Raw genomic sequence first — 6,309 nt, forward strand, 5'->3', positions numbered from 1 at the left:
TGTCATGATCTGCACCTGTCTTGTTTTCTCCAAAAATTTCTCTAGCCTGTTGTCTGGTGTTCTTTTTTTTTTCATTCTATATCTCACTGTCCCTGTCCAAGGCAGCAAGCTGGCCCTTGAATATGCTTTATTCTCCATAAATGCAGGTGCTGTTGGCAGCAATTCATGAAATGAGGGGCATCTCCATCAGATCCTGCAGAAGACAGAGTTGCTGCCTGAGGAGAGCACGCCTCAAAGTGTGCATCGTCAGATTTGCACTCGCTAGAGAGTATGGGACGAAGCTGGCATTGGCGTCCTGTCCAGCCAGTGTCAGGTGACACCCACTTTGCTGCGCACTGGTTACAGGAGGATCTAGAGTAATACAGATGTACTTCTCAGCGAAGGCAGCGAAGCAACACTTTCCTTTCAAACGGTGAAGCTGGTAAGGAAAGCACAGTTTGTCTCTGACTGTCTCTATTCCCTTTGTCTCAGGGAGGCTGAATGAAAATGATGACTTCTTGACTGTGTCGTCACACCTACTCACCCAGTGTGATATGCTGGAGCTGGATACTGAAGTTGAGTACGTGGTGGAATCGATGGATCTGTGTTTTCTGCATGGAGAAGGTAACCTGTCATTCGTTTATTTTTCTTAAAATTAAGCAAAGGACTAGGGAAGGTGGGTTCTTCTTCACAGCGCAGATTTTGATGACATTGTTGGAGTAGAAATCCATCCAAGGGGGGTCCTAAAGTAGGCCACATCAGTAGCATAACAAGAGAGTCTCATCGTTCCACTGTAAAGTGGAAGTACAGAAAGCTGTTCAGCTCGCAGAGTGCAGGCCTGTGTGACCTGGGAATCTACTGATGGACTCTGCCTTATGAGGTGAGATATTTTCGAGCAGGGGGAGTCATCGTGACTTAACAATGTGGTAGCTGCATTTGTGATGGGCTCCTGCAGTTTTATCAGCTATTGGACCCCGGAAGGCCTTCATCCTCCCTCCGTCTCTAGGATGAAAAGGCAAAAAATGCCATATTGTGAGGATGATTGAGTACAATTTTCTGCCACTCCATAAATAACTCTGATACTTAGTGTATGTTAGGAGTGCTTGTGGGAGCTTCAGCCTCTTCTCGAAGCAGTCCCGTCTGTCTAAAGCGCCTGCTTTTAAAAACATCTGTGTGTTACATACATTAGGAACTAAAACTGCAGCTTGATTTTCCTCCTCTAGGGCTGATTTTTCATAATTGCTTCACACCGGTAACAGAAACGGATAGGCCCTGTTTCGTCAGGGTCAGTCCTGACCTGGTTTAAATGCTGCTGCAAAGCTTCAGTGTTTCAGTTTGCAAGCTGTAAAAATACTTTGTTAAAGATAAGAGTGCTTCTTGGAACTTAAGTGGTAGAACCACCTTCTCAATGTTAGCTTTTGCTGGCTTGCTTTTGTGCAATGTACATCTTTGCCATTGTGATTTAGCGTGCCTGATTGGTTTAGCATACAGACATTGGCACCCGCTGAGTTGATAAACAGGTCTTTCTCACTGTGCCATTTTTCCACTTCCTTTAATTGTATCTTTTTTAGTCTGTAACCACAGTTAATGTCTTTTTTTTAAAAAAAAGCACGCTACAGCAGCTTGCTTTGTTCATGTGTTCAAAAGATGTTTGTGGTTGCTTTTTCCCCAGTTGTTGCTTGTTTTTTTTTCCTCTTTAAATGCTTTCTGAAAGGTAGAACTGCATTTCCTTGTAGGGTGTACTTAGACTTTTTCCATGTTATCAGAGTTGTAAGAACATGTCAGTTTCAACACAGAAAAAAGGTCCAGCTTTTGCCACGAGGGTTTAGCCTAATGTTGCTGAGGAAGCTTTCTTTATGCTTCCCTCTAAGCCTTACTGTGAAAAAGAAAAAAAGCTGTCATGGGAAAGCCAGTTAAATCGGGCTCGGACCCCAGATTGTCACTGGTTTAATGCAATGAAAGTGTCCTGACTGGACTGAAGCACCCTAAAACACTTTGCATGCTGCAGCATAAGAATGCAGATGGCTTGTCACGCAGTAACTTGGGGATCAGCACCGTTTGCTGCCACTGGCAGAGGCTTTTTTCTTATTCCTTCTGACTGACATGGCGATAGGAGGTGCCTGTTCTGTGGCAGTAGTGCAGCAGCACCATCTCTCGACCCTGCTGCCTCAGACATTGCTTAGCCTCACTGCGTTTTGTTTCCTGGTTTTGCTCGGAAGGACAAGTCCTGTTTGGCTGTAGTTGCAGGGTTAGAGTGTAATATGAGGAAAGGAGGGTGTTGGCTTAGGAATTTCTGTTCCGCTTGCCACAGTTTTGCCACCAGTATTGCAGTTGGCGAGGTGGCTGTCGGGCGTGGGAATCGCGGGGGTGAGTCTCAGTGTGGGGACAGGTTTGCTGCTGACGCTTCAGCTGTTGGGGTTTTTGAGTAGCTGATGTGTGTTTTCTCATTCTACAGAACCACCTTCATGTTGCGTTCCAGGGAGTGTACTGTGGATGTACAGGAAAGATCTTTCCTGGTGAGACTGTCTATAACCACCGAAGATGTTCGCCAGCTCTGCGCTGAGAAGTTCGAGGTGGACAAGCCGGCAGAGTGCAGCCCGTTTCTTGTTGTCGATGACACCTGGCAGCAGCTGACGGAGCATACCTGCCCTTGGGAAATTAAGGCTGAGTTGCACAGCTGTCCCCAACCCCAGGTCTTCCACTTTGTCTACAAATGTGTTAACAGAGATCTGTGTGGTGCTATTTTTCACAATGATGACTCCACGTTTTAAAACCAGCAACTCATCGTTGGATTTCTGTTCCTCTTGTTAACGGCTGAAAACATCTTTGGCTGGCATTCCTTAGGAGCCCAGACTGGTCTTAAACCAGGATTGCCCAGTAAAAATCCCTTGGCCACATCAGGCATAGCTTAGAAAACCCCATGTAAATCGTGCACAGGGCCGGTTATGCAGACTATTCCACCAGCGTGTTTGAGTGAACAGCCACAAGACTCTGCTGCAGCATATCATATCGTGGCCCTCGGCAGGTTGTCTGCTGTGGTGTGCAAATGTCTTAATTTTTTTGCACCTGGCCTCTAGCCACATGTCATTTTGATTTATATATGTGTATGCTAGACAAGCATTGCAGTAAACTGGCTGGTGTTAGCTTGGGTTCGACTTGTCCCATTCAGGGCATCAGTTAACTCAGAATTACCTGGATGATTGATTGCATTCTTTCCTGTTTTTTTTTTTTTTTATTTAATTACAGAAAATTGTGGGGGTTTATTATAGAAATCTTGCAGCAGTTGCAGGTAGACTGTCAGGGTCGTCTTCTAAAAATATTTTTTCAGCTGTAAAGAATTCTGTAATTATGCATGTGATTTTAACATTCAATATACAAGAATAAGTCTCTTTCGGGTTTTGGCGTATTGCATTTAAAGTCTCTATGGTTTCTCCTCTTTTCCTGTTACAGGTGAGTTCTTAGGAGCTTGTGGTACCTGTAAGAAGGTCGTAGTGTTGGCGCTGGTGATTTCATTGCCTTTATCTGAACTGGATGTACTGTTACCTGGGTTAGTGTTTATATCCATTGGTTTAGACAGCCTTGTGGGTAGGAAGAGGAAGTTGAAAGAAAAGGATGTAGAGAAGGGGCAGAGAAAGAACGCAGAGAACCTAGTTTAGGATTAAAATGTGTTAGTCTGTCTGCTGGTGCAGGCTCCTCTCAGAAAATGAGCCAAGGAGGTTGGTAAGGTGTTTGTGGTTTTACTGATTTTTTTTTTTTTTTTTCCTGATTTTTGTGGCTGTAGGGGTTGGGTGGGTTGGTTTTTTTACAGGCTCTGGGATTTGTGGGGTTAGTGTGGGCTTGTGAGGTTTTTCTGTTGGTTTGTTTTTTTTAACTGGGGTTCTAAGGGGGGGGTTTGGTTCTCTGCCTTTTGAAGGCTTTGGGGTTCTGTGGGTTGCGGGTTTGGGGGAGGGCTAGGGGCTTCTGTGGTGTTTTGAGTTCCCGCAGCTTTTCTTGTGGGGTCTGGGGTTTGTGTGTGTTTTTAATGGGGGTTTGTGGCTTCTTTGGTTTTTGGGCTTTGTGGGGGTTTCTAGTTTGTGGGAATTCTTTGGGTATTTTAGTTTGTTTTTTCTTAGGCTGAGAGGCTTTAGGAGGAAAGCCTGTTCTGAGCGTGGTGTTCTCCTTGTAACAGAAGCAGGGTCTCACTGTGGCATGCCACCTGTCGTGGCTAACAAGGGAGCTTTTTTGTTTTGTGTTGTTATAAATATTACAAGAGTTCCACTTTGTAAAATGCTTTTGTGATGAGTTCAGGCTACGTCTTGCATCCATTGAAAGCAGTATTTACTGGGGCTGAGTCTTCCTGTTTGGAGCTGAGGAAGGAAGTATGGATTGAATAACAATGTATTGGTTTTTGACCTGCAGGTGGTGGAAGAAAGTGAGGAAAAACTAACAGAAGAGCAGATTGAGTCACTTCTCCAGGCAGTCACCAGTATTCTTCCAGGGGATCCAGAAGAACAGCAAAGAGACTTGGCAATGTTGGCTGAAGACAAAGGTGACCAAACCTTGGAGGCATCTTAGCCCAAAGCTGGCAACGGTTTCGACAGAGGAGAATCGGCTAACAATTTTCTGGGTTATACTTGGCAGCAGTTTAATGTTGTATTGGACATTGTTGTAAAATGCCTTAGAATTTTTATTATTCAGAGGTGATGAGGGAACCAGTTGTTTCCAAGAAAGCGTGGCCAAGGCCACTGTTGTTGTGGCATCTTTCCATCAATGGGGCTGGCAGCACCTGAGTCAGGGCGGTTGGCTCTTTTTGGGGGACTATGGGGTCTTTACAGGGTCTCTTTTTGGTGGGGTCTAGGGCTTTTGGGGGGGGGGTCTCTAAGGGGGGGTGTGGGGTTCTTTGAGGGGATCTTTATGGGATCTCATTTTGGGGGGGATGTGAGAGGCTTGGGGGCGTCTTTAAGGAGTCTCAGGTTTCTTGGGGGGTGGTTAGGGTTCTTTATGGGGTCTGTTTGGGGGGTCTGGGTTTTTGGGGGGTCTCTTTGTGGGCTTTGGGGAGGTGGGGGGCCCTAAGGGCCTTTTTAGGGGATCGTGGGGGGGGCTCTTTGGGGGGGGGGGGTGTCTCTGAGGGGTTCTGGGGGGGTCTCTCTGGGGTCTTATTTTTGGGGTGTTGGGGGTTCCTTCGGGGGTCTTCTAGGGGGTCAGGGGCCATGGTGGGGTTTGAGGGCTCTCAGAGGGGTCGCAGTAGGGTTGGGAGGGGGGTTGAATTCGCTGGAGGAGATGGGGGGTTGTTAATGAGCGCAGGTCAGCGGGAGGGGCAGGGGGAGCCGAAAAGGGCCGAGCAGAGGCGGAGACATACGACCAGAGGCGGAGAGATACGAGCAGAGGCGGAAAGCACGGAGCAGTGGCGGAGACGAGCGAGCACTGGCGGAAAGGCCCGAGCGGGGATTCGAGCACGAAGTTTCTCGGGGGTCCTCGGTGCTGCCGCCTTGCGGACAGGCCGCGGTACTGCGCCCGGGTGGCGCAGCGCACGGAAGCCGCCGCGTTCTGCTGCCTCCGTGCACACTCGCCGCGTTCCTGCGCGGGTGCGCGCAGAGCCCGCTGCGTGCGGACTGCGGCCGGGCGGCGCAGCGCGAGCGGCAGGGCGCTTTAACGAGGGACGCCGCCATTGCGGGGCGGCCGCTCCCTCCCGGTGAGGGGGGGTTTCCGCCGCCCGTCGCGGGGTCGGCCGGGGCACTGTCAGGTCCGGGGAACTCCCGAAGGCGATGGGACTCCCTCGGGGGGCAGATTTTGGGAGGGGGCGCGCGGGGGGGGGGTGTCACTGTCATGTGCGGGGATTCGAACACGGGGTGAGGTCGCCCATCCGGGCGCTGACCGAGGTGGTACCTGCTTAGCTTCCCGGACGGGGAAGCTGTGCTGTGTAGCCCCCCCACAAGCTCGCACCCCCAAAAGGGGTCCCGGAAGCCCCCGGCGGCCATTTAACCGGCGGAGCCGCACGGAGATGGGCGCCGCCATGCCCGGAAGCCATTTTTCCGCCGGAGCCGCACGGAGATGGGCGCCGCCATGCCCGGAAGCCCCCCGGCGGCCATTTTTCCGCCGGAGCCGCACGGAGATGGGCGCCGCCATGCCCGTAAGCCCCACGGCGGTTATTTTTCCGCCGGAGCCGCACGGAGATGGGCGCCGCCAAGTCCGGAAGCCCCCCGGCGGCGATTTTTCACCCGCAGCCGCACGGAGATGGGCTCCGCCAAGCCCGGAAGCCCCCCGGCGGCGATTTGTCCGCCGCAGCCGCACGGAGATGGGCGCCGCCATGCCCGGAAGCCCCCCGGCGGCCATTTTTCCGCCGCAGCCGCA

At 50.6% G+C, this 6,309-nt stretch overlaps 1 long non-coding RNA gene across 1 annotated transcript; it reads left to right on the forward strand.

Annotated features, from left to right (window-relative positions):
* Positions 1–397: 397 nt before the first annotated feature.
* On the forward strand, positions 398–4,703 carry LOC311204614. The gene is made up of 4 exons (XR_014618081.1): positions 398–603; positions 2,435–2,672; positions 3,430–3,526; positions 4,378–4,703. It is a non-coding gene; the product is annotated as an uncharacterized lncRNA (long non-coding RNA).
* Positions 4,704–6,309: the final 1,606 nt, after the last annotated feature.

The sequence above is a fragment of the Gallinula chloropus genome (genome assembly GCF_964237585.1).
Source record: "Gallinula chloropus genome assembly, contig: HAP1_SCAFFOLD_497, whole genome shotgun sequence".
Lineage (NCBI taxonomy): Eukaryota > Metazoa > Chordata > Aves > Gruiformes > Rallidae > Gallinula > Gallinula chloropus.